Source organism: Trachurus trachurus (assembly GCF_905171665.1).
Source record: "Trachurus trachurus genome assembly, chromosome: 4".
Taxonomy (NCBI): domain Eukaryota; kingdom Metazoa; phylum Chordata; class Actinopteri; order Carangiformes; family Carangidae; genus Trachurus; species Trachurus trachurus.
Genome location: NC_139898.1, coordinates 702,175 through 717,140, shown reverse-complemented (window position 1 = coordinate 717,140; position 14,966 = coordinate 702,175).

The window sequence follows — 14,966 nt, the reverse complement described above, 5'->3', positions numbered from 1 at the left end:
ATCTATCTATCTATCTATCTATCTATCTATCTATCTATCTATCTATCTATCTATCTATCTATCTATCTATCTATCTATCTATCTATCTATCTATCTATCTATCTATCTAAATGGTAAATGGTAAATGGCCTGTATTTATATAGCGCTTTACTATACCTGTAACGATACCCAAAGCGCTTTACAGTACATCACATTCACCCATTCACACACACATTCACACACTGACGGCGGAAGCTGCCATGCAAGGCGCTAACCACGGCCCATCAGGAGCAAGGTGGGTAAGGTGTCTTGCCCAAGGACACTACGGCAGCAACCGGGACAGAGCGGGATTCGAACCGCCAACCCTCTGATCATTGGACGACCCGCTCTACCACCTGAGCCACTGCCGCCCCTATCTATCTATCAAATATATATGCAAAAGCTGTTCGCTTCCATACTGCGGTGAGTGTGCTGCTGGGAATTTGGAACTGGATTGATTGATTGATTGGTGACCAGAGTGATTGATTGGTGACCACGTTATCTATCTATCTATCTATCTATCTATCTATCTATCTATCTATCTATCTATCTATCTATCTATCTATCTATCTATCAAATATATATGCAAAAGCTGTTCGCTTCCATACTGCGGTGAGTGTGCTGCTGGGAATTTGGAACTGGATTGATTGATTGATTGATTGGTGACCAGATTGATTGGTGACCAGAGTGATTGATTGGTGACCACGTTATCTATCTATCTATCTATCTATCTATCTATCTATCTATCTATCTATCTATCTATCTATCTATCTATCTATCTATCTATCCATCCATCTATCTATCTATCTATCCATATACACATAACTTGTAATTGGTCATGTTTCTGTGTAAGCTGTACAATATAAATATGAGATAATAAAGATAAAGGTATGGGATATTTTTTTATAATAGTAATAATTATAATAATAATTTTTTTATAATAGTAATAATTATAATAATAATTTTTTTATAATAATAATCCCCCCCCCCCCCCCCCCCCCTTCCCCTCCCGACCCCACGCGCGTGTATATCGGGATGAGCCCCTGCGTACGTTCCTGCATGCTTGTCTGTGTGTGTGTGTGTGGCAATCGTAATATCAGGACAGCGGGATCAATCATTGGGGACAATGTGACCCTAGGAGACAAGGGATGTCTGTTTAATGTGAGGACAACACAAGGGATAATGAAAATGTTTCAACGGTAACTCATGGCAAGTAGGATGGCAGCCCGACAAAATGGGGGGTGTTTTTAAAATCCACACCCAAATGTCAACAGTCCACAACCGGGTCACCAGGTTCTTAGGCAGGGAAGCAACATGATATCTGAATCAGACAAAAAAAAATACTAATGATTTTTTTTATACATGAAAATCTGAAATTCACTGTGGGAAATACTCATAATGAATAATAGTGATGATTCAGACATTGAGTTTGTTAATGAGAATACAGGTAAAAAGCTACAGTTTGACCCTGTTAGAGCTGCGGTTGCGTTACAACTATGCAGAAAGCTTAAAGTTGATTGCAGACAGCAGTATAGTATATTCACAGATGCTTGTGTATTAGGAGCTCCTTGCAAGAATGTGAAGATAGAAGGCGACGGGAATTGCTTCTTTAGAGCAGTCAGCGTCGCTGTGAGTGGCACTGGAGAGCATCACGGGACAATTAGAAAAGCTGTGGTGAATCACGTGCAAAGTAATGAAGCTGCATATGTCAGTATTTTGAGAAGGGGTTACCTATCGGTATCAGACTACATTATAAAATCTGGAATGAGCTCTCTAGGTAGGTGGGCGACAGAGGTGGAAATTCAGGCAACATCTGATTATTTGGGTGTCAGCATATACACATACTACACCAACCGTTGGCTTCAATACAGTTGTAACGGTTTACAGATCTCCAAACAGGGGATTTATTTGGAGAATCGTTGCAGCCATTATGAGACGGTTATTTGTGTCACAAGTCCTCAGAAGCAGTCTTGTCATGGCTACTGCAAGGTAGATGGAGGCGAGAACAGTGTTACAGCAGAAACATCCAGGTGTCTGACCTCACATTCTGACTATCCTGATTCTGATTCTCCTTCTGAGATTGTTTCACTGTCACCAACATCAATTTGCTATGATTACACAATGTGTGCATATGATGACGAATACTGGGGAAAGGACAGTGATGAACATGAAGAGTTGTCCCACCATTCTGATGGACATCAACCTCCGGGGGATTTGGAGGACACCAGTGACCATGAAGCTGACTGGCACCAATATCCCGACGGTCCACCGAGACACCGCGAGTCCGACGATTGCCACAGTGACATTACAGACCTAGATGTCCATTCTGATGGACATCAACCTCCGGGGGATTTGGAGGACACCAGTGACCATGAAGCTGACTGGCACCAATATCCCGACGGTCCACCGAGACACCGCGAGTCCGACGATTGCCACAGTGACATTACAGACCTAGATGTCCATTCTGATGGACATCAACCTCCGGGGGATTTGGAGGACACCAGTGACCATGAAGCTGACTGGCACCAATATCCCGACGGTCCACCGAGACACCGCGAGTCCGACGATTGCCACAGTGACATTACAGACCTAGATGTCCATTCTGATGGACATCAACCTCCGGGGGATTTGGAGGACACCAGTGACCATGAAGCTGACTGGCACCAATATCCCGACGGTCCTCCGAGACACCGCGAGTCCGACGATTGTCACAGTGACATTACAGACCTAGATATCGAAGGACACTTTAGTGATGATGAAGCTCGAGAGAATAATCCTGTTGAAGAGTATAATCGCCACTGCTTGCTATCAAAGAGATACGTAAAAGAGTACATTGTTGAAAATGAAGAGTGTTACACCCATGGTGATAGCCTTGAAACTGCAGGTGACTTGGAGGATAGCAGTGAAACCGATTCTGAGGATACCAGGCTTGTGAACCACTACGAGCTTTTCAACAATGAGATAGATCTCGCAGAGGGGGTTTGCGAAGACAAGGTTGAAGAGGAGGTTGTAGAAAATAAACTCTATTGGTCACTATTGAAGGAATCATGGGAATCATTTGTCAGTTGGCTGGGTGAGCGCTGGTGGGGCTCGGTGCCAGAAGAGTCAATCAGGACATTCATGGATACGTCTAAGAGACGTCGCGTTGGGGATATTGTAGTCTCAGCATACTTTGGTGACACACCCGGAGGAGTATGTTCTTTCACAGCGAAGACCGAGAATGGTGTACTGTCATTTCCTTTGCTTATCCGGCAAGGACGCTACATATGCAGTGATTTGGTAGAAGGGGATTTTTCGAGTCCGATCGAGATGCTGAGAAAGCTGGCCCGTGAAACCCTCACACACTTGCTACCCAGACCTACAACGATACCTTCCAATCCCGAATACTTTTCACTGACACATGTAGTGGAAGAGATATGCAGCGTTATAGAGTTGCTGAAAGGCGGATGGTGGGGAGCTTCCGAACCTCACCTCATAATACAATATCTACAAAAGAGGGGAAGACTCTACGCAGACCCAGCAGCAGTAATTCACTGTGTAGATGATGATAGTCTGGGATACCTGTTTGAGATTGTAAGTGCCAAGGGGCTGAGGTTGAAAGTGACATTTGATAAATCGGGCTTCATACTTGGATCGGGTGTACGTTTCTCAGAACTCACAAGTCTACTGTCACACATCTGTAGGGTTGATGGGGTACGCTTCATGACCAACTCTGCATTCTTGCGTGATGCAAGTGAACCGGAGCGTCCCATGCATGCAAGACATGTAAAGAGTATGTGAACTTGTAAGCGTTTATGCTTTAGGTACAGTGTTCAAGTACAAGTACAAGTGTTGACACCACTCAATAAAAATGTAAAGACTGGTGATGTGTTTCAGATGTCGTTTTATTCACATACATTATACCATACATTACACCACAACATTGATTACTTTATGGTTGGCAGTCATAGTAGAAGCGATACCAGTCCTCAAAAGACATATCATCATTCATCATAAAACTCAACTGTGTCCTTCTGATCAACACATCATTGCTCAACTGTGTAGTATCGACTAGACTTGTCAGGTCTTCGCTATGCTCACATCTGTCCGCATGATACAAGCCATGGCTGACTTTGTTGTAAACGTCGGAAAGAGTTTGTCCGTAGATAATGGTGAAGGACAAACGCCCGTTGATTTCACCAATGTTTTCCGAAGGGCTCTCGATTAAGACTTTGATGTTGAGTGTTTTTTCATCTACAATGGCAAAGTTGTCAGCGTAGTCACTCATTGTGTGGTACAGTGATGCGATACATTTCATCACTGCATGCGGGATTACAATGTGCCCTCTGTGACTGCGTTTACGAAGAAAAGATTTGTAGTCTAAGCCTTGAACAGATTGGTGGGTGGCGAGCCTTTTAGTGTCTTGTTGTAACATGTCAAGGCTGTCCAAGGAAGCTGATCGTAAGAGAGCTACAATGTGTCCGAGAGCCTCGTAATCCTTGTCAGCACAGGGTTGTTGGGAAGGTATGCACACATAGCCGTCCACACATAGTGGGAAAGAGAACGAGGAAAGTCCACCGGTTCCGTTTGTAATGCAAGCTACGCCGACTTGTGAACACATGTCACAGGTGAATTTAAACTCCCCTCGGGTGCTGCCTTCGAGGACCTCGAAAGCTCCTCTTGCCCTGTCTGACACCCAAAGGCTGTTAGACATCATGAAGGCCAAGACATTGACAAGAGCCTGCCTGTTTTCTTCGTCGTACACATGTAGTGTGCGACTGAAAGGTATTGTCTCTGTGCCTGCTATCTTCACACGGGACCCACCGTTAATGTCAACCTGCCATTCCGAGGACAGCGTGCCCAGATCGTTTGTCAGTACCCGTTTGTTGTTGTTGTCCAGGACAGCGAACTTGACTGGTATTTTTTGAAAGGTTCCTTGCTTGTATGCAGTAAGGCTCATGGCGTCGATCATGAATAGAGTGCTGGAGTTTCCTGACGGAATGAGGCTTTGCAAGTTGATTTTGAAAACTGCAGGCTGATGGGCCTCGCTGGGCCTGGTGATGGTGTGGGAGAAAATGTAATCCTTCTGACTGAAAGACATCTTGAACCAGTGTAGCTCAGGTCACAAGTTAGTCTGCAGCGTTTGTGTGATGGGTAAAATGTAGGGAATTGTATATATATGCAGATTTGTTTCGTTTCTACCTAAGAAAAATGTAACCAAAGTTAGAATCAGGACAACCACCGTTTTTCCTTCACACACAGTCCTATCTTTCGCCTCTTGTGCTCGTTATAGACGTGCTGAATAAGCCTGTGACCCGGGACCTGATTGGCAAATAGGTCCCTGTAGAAGTTTTTACAGCCTGTACAATGATACTTCACTTCCCTGTTGTCAATGTTTCTACGCGGCCTTTTGCCAAGCTTCATCGGCATGGCTTTGAGCCATTTCTTCTCCTTGAAGGTCTTGATCCATGCTTGCATGAGGGTCTCGTCAGCACAAGAGTAGGGCATGATACAGAGGACAGACTCGGGATACATAATAGCGGGTGAGCTGCATGCTGCAGGAGTGTGTATCTGTAACATGAGGATGGTCTGATACAAAAGTCCAGCCAGGTCAACTAGAGTCCTCTCACACAGCCCGCTTCTTGCTATACAAAGCCTACCAGTGGAGGAGGTGATACCCGCGTCTGCCAACATGACAGTGGGCACTGAAAGCGTAATGTCGGTCTCTGAGCAGGGTGGGAGCGCTACATCATCTTGAATTGACACTGTACCTTCTGTTATCGCCTCGCTAAGCCTCTTACCGAGCAAGATACTCAGATTTCTGTAGACATCAAGCGGTTCTAGTGACATGTCTTCAGTGATTACCTTGATACAGGTCTGTAGTTTCTCACCCGCTAGACGAGTCACATTCTCCCTGTTTGTCTTTAGGATATTCAACTCGTGGGTCCCGCTAGCAGGGATCATGTGTTCAGGGCAGTTGTTCATAATCGAGTTGAATGCCATGGTTGCCCTTTGCAACCTTTGTCTGATTGAGGTGATGGTGGTGAGCAGGTGCTGCTTGCAGTCATCCAGGTTACAGGGCCCCAGAGCATTGCTGTACATGTAGCGAGGTAGACAGTAATCAATGATGCAGTGAGCCACCAGTTTCCCAGATCGATTGACGAAGTCACTGTCTACCCGGTGAGCTATCAGGACCCTAGAGTTGGAAAAGCATTTGTTGAAAGGCTGGTAGGGGTGAGGGATGAGCTCCGTTACAGTGTCTCCGGGTTGGAGGTTGGTTACTCCTTGCTGTTTGTCACAACTGTCTGAGCCACCGTCACTGTTGACGTCGTCAGATCCACAGTCATGTTCATTCTTTGTATCTCTGTGGGGGTCATTGCGACATTTGGAGCGGTCGACCTCGCAAATGAGCGAGCCTCCAAACATGACCGTGATGCACCCTGTGTTTGCCCGGAGGTTTAAAGGATATCTGTAAAAAGTGGCTTCACAGGGGTTGCACTTGTGAAACTCATGGCACTCAACGGGCTTAACAGAGAGTCCTGTAATGTCCTGAAGCCATGTCTTTACAATTTCTACGTAGGTGGTTTTCACACTGGAGTTGCTCACTTTCAATCTGTCCAGCGTTTGCTGACTGAAGTGCTTGTTTTTTGATGATTTGATGAGACTGCTCCAAGGGAAGAACCCTGCTGCCATCTTGGAAGCGATCATTTCAGACCCTTTGCAGGTGAGCAGGTCTCTCAGTATCGCTTCAGAGTGAGAGAACATGTGGTTCATGCAGTATTTCCCTTCCTTGTAGAGTGTTCTCACCGTGAGAGTATCTCTTGACCCGGACTCGCATCCCTGCATCGGGATGAGTGTTGTGGACACCGCTGAAAAACCAGAGTCCAGCTGCAACACCGTAACATTGTCCACTCTGTGCGAGATGAGAAAAGCGCTAGCTCGATCCACTTCCAACCACCTGCCAAGGCTGTCAACGAGGGGCTGGTGAGCCAGATACAAGATTACATCTCCAGATTTGAGCTGATGCCACGGAGACGTAGAAAAGCATGAGATTCTGTCCCTCTCCAGCTTGATACAGTCTCCCCTCAGGACGCATGCTATGAAGGTGTCAGTAACAGCTGAATCGCAGGGCGAGCGCATACTCTTGAAGGCTGACAGCCCCCTGACCTTCACGGAGACCGAAGACAGGCGGCCTTGATCATCGAGGGTGTGAGTGAGAGCCACGTAGGTCTTCTTAGCTATGTGGCAGTAAACGGAGCAACTGTTTTCATATTCTAGCTTCACTCTCCTGTCTCTGACAAAGGGCCCGGTCACGTCGACCAATTCTTTAGACTCAGGGACACTGGCAACATAGACCGGGTAGCCTTCCTTGGTGAACGTTCCCCGCGGGTCTCTGACTACATGTTGGGCCGTGTTGCCTCTGCCTATCACATACATCCTCTTGAGAGTGTCCTCCACCAAGGCTGTGTGCACATAGTTGAGAAATGCAGACACCTGCTCACCGGCCTGCTCAAACTTGTCACTTATAGCAGCACGGGCTCTACGGCCAAAGTCCCTGAGGAGCTCATCTGTGTCCCGGCCGGCTCCGTGGCTACCTCTTTCGAGATACTGGACATTGGACACGTTGCTTTCGGGTACAACATCATCGGGTCCGTAGCCAACAGAGACCATGACGCTGTCAGTGTCTCCATAGATGACAGGGCAGCGGTGCTGGTAGAAGTTTGAAACACAGCTGTTTACCACAGAAATCTGATGTCTACCGTGGCCAGATATGAGAGGTCCGCAGGGGTGAGGAGCTGTTCCATAGAAGGAGTTGGCCAACACTTTACACTCTGCCTCCTGCATCTTGTAGTACACTCGCTCGGCTTTGCTGATGTCAAGGTTCATCAATTTCCTTTTGAATTCAGCTCTTTGGTTCAAATAGTACTCTACGGAAGAAGCGAATATAGCCGGGGCACGAACAAATGTACCCCGGTCGCGGTCGTACTTGAGGATGAGCGAGGCGTACTGGAATCCTTCAGCTTCCCAGCTGTAACACACCCAGCCAGATAGGTCGTGGGGGAATTTGGAGGGAGGCCAGGGGATGGTGGTTTCGGGAGAGATGTTGAGAGCGCACATGATGGAGGGATACATACTTGAGAAGTCAAATGAAAGCTCCAGTCCCATACCGGGTCCAGAGTAGTGTAGCCCAGTAAGAGGATCACATACAGCCCCTCCTTTCCACTTGTCACTCTCTCCGTTGTCACAGTCGAGCTGTGGATCCCATCGCAATCGACTCTTCAGTTTCATACCCACGGGTCCGGCCTTGACTCTGTGAGTGTCCAGTGTAAGTTTCATCTGAGGGATTTGAACCGAGTGAATGCTCTGCACAAAGCCGCCAAAGGTATCCCCTCTTCCGTGCACCACTACATCTATGTTGAGAGTGGTCCTACATCTATGGAACAGAGCTGAGACGGGGTTGAGAACTTTAGCCAACCTCGCACACAGCTGTGAGTCGACCAAGTTGTAGACGAGCACGGCGAAGAGACTCTTACCCCCCATTCTAATCATCTCATCCATCTTAGAGTAGCCCACATCTGCCACCTTGCAAAGCTTTCTAGCATCTTTCGGAGGTTTTGCGTGCAGCTCCCTGGCTTTGGCAATGACAAATGGCGCTACGTCGTTCAACTTCATGCTGGTGCACGCAAACTTGACCTCTCGTGTCCCTGTCATTCTGTACAAATCTATGATGTTCATGCCACAGCTGTTCATCTTGAAGTGGCCCAGCTTGGCTTTCTCTTTGTTGAATTTTTCAATGTGTTCAGATATCTGTTGAAGCTTGTAGTCAGTCAAAGATCCGTTCTGTAACAGGGAGCCTATACTCGTGAGCATCTTCTTGTACATTTCCAAGTAACGTACGTTTTCAAACTGCAAGAATGGTGCAGTGTCCTTTGCGAGGGCCGTGTTCACAAAGAGGCCATGCCAGGCTTGCAATATCAAGGAACATCGCCTTCCAGTGGCCTGGTCGAGAGCTTTAGCGTAGTTTGATTCCGCGTAGAAATGCACTCGCTGCTCGATCACTCTCACATCAAATTCTGCGTTGTAGACGTAGAGTAGTTCTATCCCATGCTGATAAAGAAGTTGGATCATTTTCTCCAGGACTGCCAGTTCACCATTGCATGGATAAACTACAATCCTTTTGACATCGTCTATACCGGCACATTTGGCAAGTTCATGGTCAGCCTCTGGGTAAATGTTCTGTGACACCTTACGTTTGTTATAGATAACTATCAACGTCTTCCTGTGGTGCTCTGGCGAGGTCTTGGGGATATAGGAGTTGAGCGTAACAAGAGACACGCAAGTGATCTCATGCTGCTGACCTGGCATGTCTGGTGCCACACTGGGGATCAACACGCGCCTACTGTGTTTTGACAATTGCACTCTGCCAGTGTCTACAATGTGAACCAGCTTCTTCCTGTATTCCATCATTTCTGCAACCACACGCTCGGTGCAGTAGGGAAACCTGTAAGCAAAGGACTCGCACCGTAGGGAGGCATCCCTGTACGCTTGGTCAAACACAGTCTCGATATCCAGACACGCCGCCTTGTAGAAATAGGGCATGTGTTTACTGTCAAACAATTTGGCCTCAACTTCAGATCTGTCATGATCGTAGATGAGATCGGAGGCTGCTACGATCGGCTGGTTCAGCTTCTCAGCAGGTATGAAATACACCCTACCAAACATAACACCAGAGCATAGGGCAGGCGTGTTACCATCTCGAGTAACGTAGTAGCCCGCATTGGGACAGAAGTCTCCGAAAGTCAGCGCGCCCCTCACGCTTTCCATGTACTTTTTGGCCAAGGATATACTTTTGAGTGGGAAAACCTGCGCATTTACTTCTCGCTTAATGTCATCGTGGACGACGTCAATGTACACCGGCTTAGCAGAAAAGTACTTGGACCACTTTTTCTCTACCAGATCCCAGGTTTCTTCCTCCCCGTCCTGTTCGTGAATCAAGTCTAGGTCATAGCCAACAACAGGAGCTAAACCAGTAACTTTGACGTTCACAGTGGTGTAGATGTGGCCTATATGCGGTTGGGCGTGCACCACCATTCCTCTGCATAGGAGCGCCTCATCCTGCCTGTGAAACATGACAGATTTGATCATCACCCCGACCAGGTTAGGTTCGAGCTCAGGAATGACGGCTCTGCACTCAGGGTAGATGTCAGGAAAAAGGTCCCCGAAGGGCACCGCTTTGTTCATGACTCAGGATCTCAGGAGACCTATCATTGGAACAGTTAAGCTCAGTGATCACTGACCTCAAGACCACTTGTCTTTTTGTTTTTGTTTTCCAACCTGTATTTATTGAGAGCCTAACATCTCCCCAATCTTGTTAAGGAAAAAAAAAGAAAGGTCATAGCTGACATACCACAACAGAGGTGTGGCTTATCTCAGTCAACTGGAAGAGGATCATAAGACACACAGCTGAAGGAGGAGGCACATCCAGCCACAAACACACTGTCTAACCACCTGTGAAATCGTATAGTATAGTAGTCCCAACCCTACACTGAGCACAAATCTCCAGATGGTAGTAGTGCTGAACGTGTGTAGACTGCAGATCAGCCTAACTGTGCAACAATGGCAGCTGCTAAGAAAGCTGTGAGTGTCACCACCTTAAGTAACGATGTACTGCCACACAGAGAGGAGAATACAGCCGTGGTGCAAAGTGTCACAGTGCCTCCAAACAGGGCAGCATTGTTTGTTGCGGTTGACAACGACATATTCCAAGACAAGGCGTCTGAGTTGTCCTTCCGTGCGTTGTCACCAGAAAACAAAGCAACCTTTCAATTCCTCTTATATCTGACATATTGCTGCAAAGGGGAGTTGCTGCAAGTTACTCTGGAGAACCCTGACTTTCGCAGCATGTCACCTCCCATCAGAGAGGACTTCGCCCACGGGCGCTTATTCTGCTTTGTGTTGAACATGAACACCGGGGAGTGCTGTGAAACAGACGTGCAGTCTTCTAGAGGACAGGACTCATGTAATGTCGACGACTACGTTTCCGGCAGCCAACTGTTAAGTCTCATGGATATGAGTGTCGACATGGACGTGTTCAGACACGATGACGACAACGATAATCGGTCCTCCTCCGAGCCAACAGTAGCCAACAAAGCACTGGATGAGGCGTTCAAAGCATTCATGCGACTACAATTGGTTAGGAAAAGGGCGTCCTCGCTGAACAACGCAATGATACTCATGCGAGACAACGGGGGGGAGCTCGGTGCCATCGCGGACTGGGTGGATATCCAGACTGACACACTGATTGCTGACAAAGTGGACAAGAAGAAGGTAAAGGAACTACAGGGTTCCATGTACACACCAGCGTCTCAGTCGGGGAGACAGGTGGTCGGTTTACCCGACTCTATAAGGGATCTGAATCTCAAGGTTCTGCAGAATTCTATCGGTAGGATGACGGACACTACCAGCAAAGGAGCAGGGAAACGGTTGTTCCTTTCACTCATGTCACAACTCACAATGACTCAGTGGCTAAGACATAAAGTTGTAGAAGCGGGATATAACGCCAACATCACAGAGGACAAGAAATTTGTGAAAAGGCTGAAAAGCTTCACCAGTGACCTGAGTGATACCTCGAGAAGTGACGAGGTTAGAACTGGAGGACTGTTGGTATTCAGGTACTCTCTGGAGAAACTCATCGATAGTGAAAACCCTGACCTGTTTGTTAAGTCACTGATCCACAGGCACGTGCCCATCATGAAGGTCCAATTGGACAAGGTGCTTTGTGACATAAAGAGCAAGCGAAGGACACGACAGCTCGCCTGTTTATTGAACAGTGGACAGTGTCAATGCAGGCAAACTCACAACAAGGACGGAAGCAGTGTGTGCTGTGGAGAATGTCAGATCGCCTACTCGTGTTTTTACAACATATCTGACCGACACCCCTTCGAAGTGAGCAAAGACGACCACAGCTATTACTTTGCGCGTCTATATCCTCATCTGGGTAAATTGGAGCGTCTCAGCAAAGAAATGAAACTGAAGTACGCGGGACCCAGGCAGTTTGAGAGCATAGCTGATATGGTCTTCAATATCCTGGTCAAACGCCCGATCGGCGAGAAGGGCTCACTGTACGAAGGTGCGAGTGACGTGATAGACAACAGAATGAGGAACATGAGTCTGTCTCTTGGTCACAGCCTCCCTGAGATCCACGAGTCGTTTTACCTCAAGCCGGATAATCTCGCCGACTGCACGGAAGACTGCACTGCACTGAATCCTGTTAAAGTGTACGACCGCACAATGGTACGGTACTTGTTCTGTGACACTCTGCAAGTGGGTAGGTTGTTCCAGGCATCTACAACGTTCAACTACATTATCACCAACACGGCTCCCAGGTACACAATAGAACGGGTTATGCTGTTCAACGTCACAGGCCCTGGAGAAGGTAAGAGCTACGCGAATAACGTGCTCAACTATCAATTTAGGAAAGTGAGAGGTTGCATAGAGACACTGACGTCTTTCACCCCGCAAGCCTTCAAGTACAAGCAAAGTCGTGACTCGTGTGTGGTCATAATCGATGACGCGCACATCACCCATGAGAAGAGCGTCAGGGCTGTCGATAGGGAATCCAATGTGATTCCCAATACGTTCAAGAACCTCCTGGACACCAGTGTACTCGAGAGTGATGTTGTGACCAGGGACTTGAACAGCGGCAAGGTTGACACCATCAAGTACCAAGCTGTACACAACTGTGGCTTCGTGTGGAACACCAACACTATGGGATTTGTGAGTGAGGCATGGGGCGATCGGTGTGTGGTCATGGAATCGGAATTCCCCGAACGTGTGACCCGCACACGTAGTACCAAGCAGATACAGGACACAGTGGAGAAATACAAGATGGACCGTATAGCTACGGTGTGCCTGTACAGGCAGAACTTGATTCAGGCGGCTACAATGATCGCCGAGTCTGACGTTATGCAGTTCGGTGCGAGGTACGACACTGCCAGGGATACCTGCGTGGCTGCGCTGCATGCTAGCCATATCGTGTGCACAGGAGCACTCAGTCGCAGGGTTTCGTTCTGCATAAACCAGCTGGTGTATGCTGAAGCCATGAAATTGGCATGTCATTTTGTGTTTGACCTTTGGATCCCTCCATGGACCGAGTCCCCAAACCGTAGAGATTACCCCGACCTGAGGGGTTACATGAAGCGGATGAACAAGAACAGACTGGAAGCTTTGAACAAGCTATCTTTTGGACAGATCTGTCTGGAGACAAATGCAGTCTATAAGCTTTGCACGGCAGCCTGTCTGCCAGACATTTGTCCCCGGGTGGTCGACATTCAAGGTCGCTTTGCTTGCAAAGTGCTCGGCTACATCTTCAATCAGATCCACAAGCAGAACCTGAAGACTAGTATAAAAAATGGACATTTGTGTATTTCTGGTATAGATGCTATGTTTTTCTCTGAGAAAGAGATCCATGGTGGTAACAATGTGGCACACGAGATGCTGCGGCTGTGCTCAACGTGCAAGGTCCCCGCTCGAGAGAGCAAGACCTCTTGGATGCAGACCTACATGTTGTGTAGCTACAGACTTGCCACAAATCAGAGCACTCAGCACGTCAGGAGAGGCAACTCGAATCCTAACAAGAAAGTGGCATCTATCACAGTCCCGCTGGAGGCGGTGTACGACATGCTTGCCCTCTACGCACCGAGTTCCCACTCTGGTTTTTGGGATCAGTTGGGAGAAGCAATGGTCGCAGCTTACGAGAACGGAGACGTGGAACACGGCAACGCTTTCGGGCAGTGTTTGAATGACAACGATGATGAACAGCCGCAGAGATTGACATTTGCCTTGGACTTCAACGAAGACCCACTGCGCTCGATGATATTGGAAGCGACAGCAGGCATCGAACCCCTCAAAGAACTCACGTTCAATAAGTGTATGTTGGGAGGGGAGACTTTTCAGTGCTCTGCTCCTTTATATTACGGGGGTGTTATCGCAAGGGCTATGTGTCAGAGTGCACCTGAGACGGCATATGAGGAAAGCCACTTGAGAGAATCTAGACGAGGCCCAAACGGTAGCTTCCATGGTCCCAGACTGAGCGTCTACTCACTCAAATACTCGGGTGTACCTGTGAAAAACCTCAGCTCATTTTGCACCACACGGACCGTCTATCACCAGGAGAAAATACATTTGACAGCTAGCTGTGATGATCGCAGTCACCTAGCGGAGCTAGAGCAGGATTGGGAGTGGAAGGATGCTGCCGAGGTGTTCAACAAGGTTCACGGCGCTGATGTGTTCTCTGTGGACATGTTGAAACGGGACTATGCTGCAACCATGATGGTTGTGAAGGGAGAGCTGATGACGGACAGTCCCAGACGGTCAAAGGAACTCAAAGCTATGGTAAAGGCTCTAAGTGTGTCAAACGGATGTGCAGCGCTCGCTGTGAGGACGGGAATGTCAGCTGAAACTGAAATGTCACCTCAACAGGAGTCGCCTGTGAGGAGTAGCAGCAAACAACTTAAACGGACTAGTTCTATAGACTGGAACAACGTGGTGGTGATGAAGAAGAGAATGTGACGAGACATATTATGGTTCACGAGTAGTAGACTAAGGGTAATGATCGTGTTGTTGTAATTTTTACTTTGACTGTGACACTTGTGTTTTGTTGGTGTTTCTGAGTAAAAAGAAAAAAAAAGATGAATGACAATGTTAAATTGTGACACATTTTATTGAGTGGTTTCAAACAGTGTACGGGGAATCACAAAACAATTGTACGAAAGCAGTCTCAATGTACAGTATATATTATACACAATACAGCTGCTGTCATCTCTACTGAAGAAAAGATGATGTTTTTTTTTTTCATTATTCTGTTGGTATTCCAATGATCTCGAAGGTCTTTAAAAACAATATAACACGTGTGTGTATATATAATTACAAATAAATTGAACTCCAACTAGCTCAGCTTGAAGATTCTT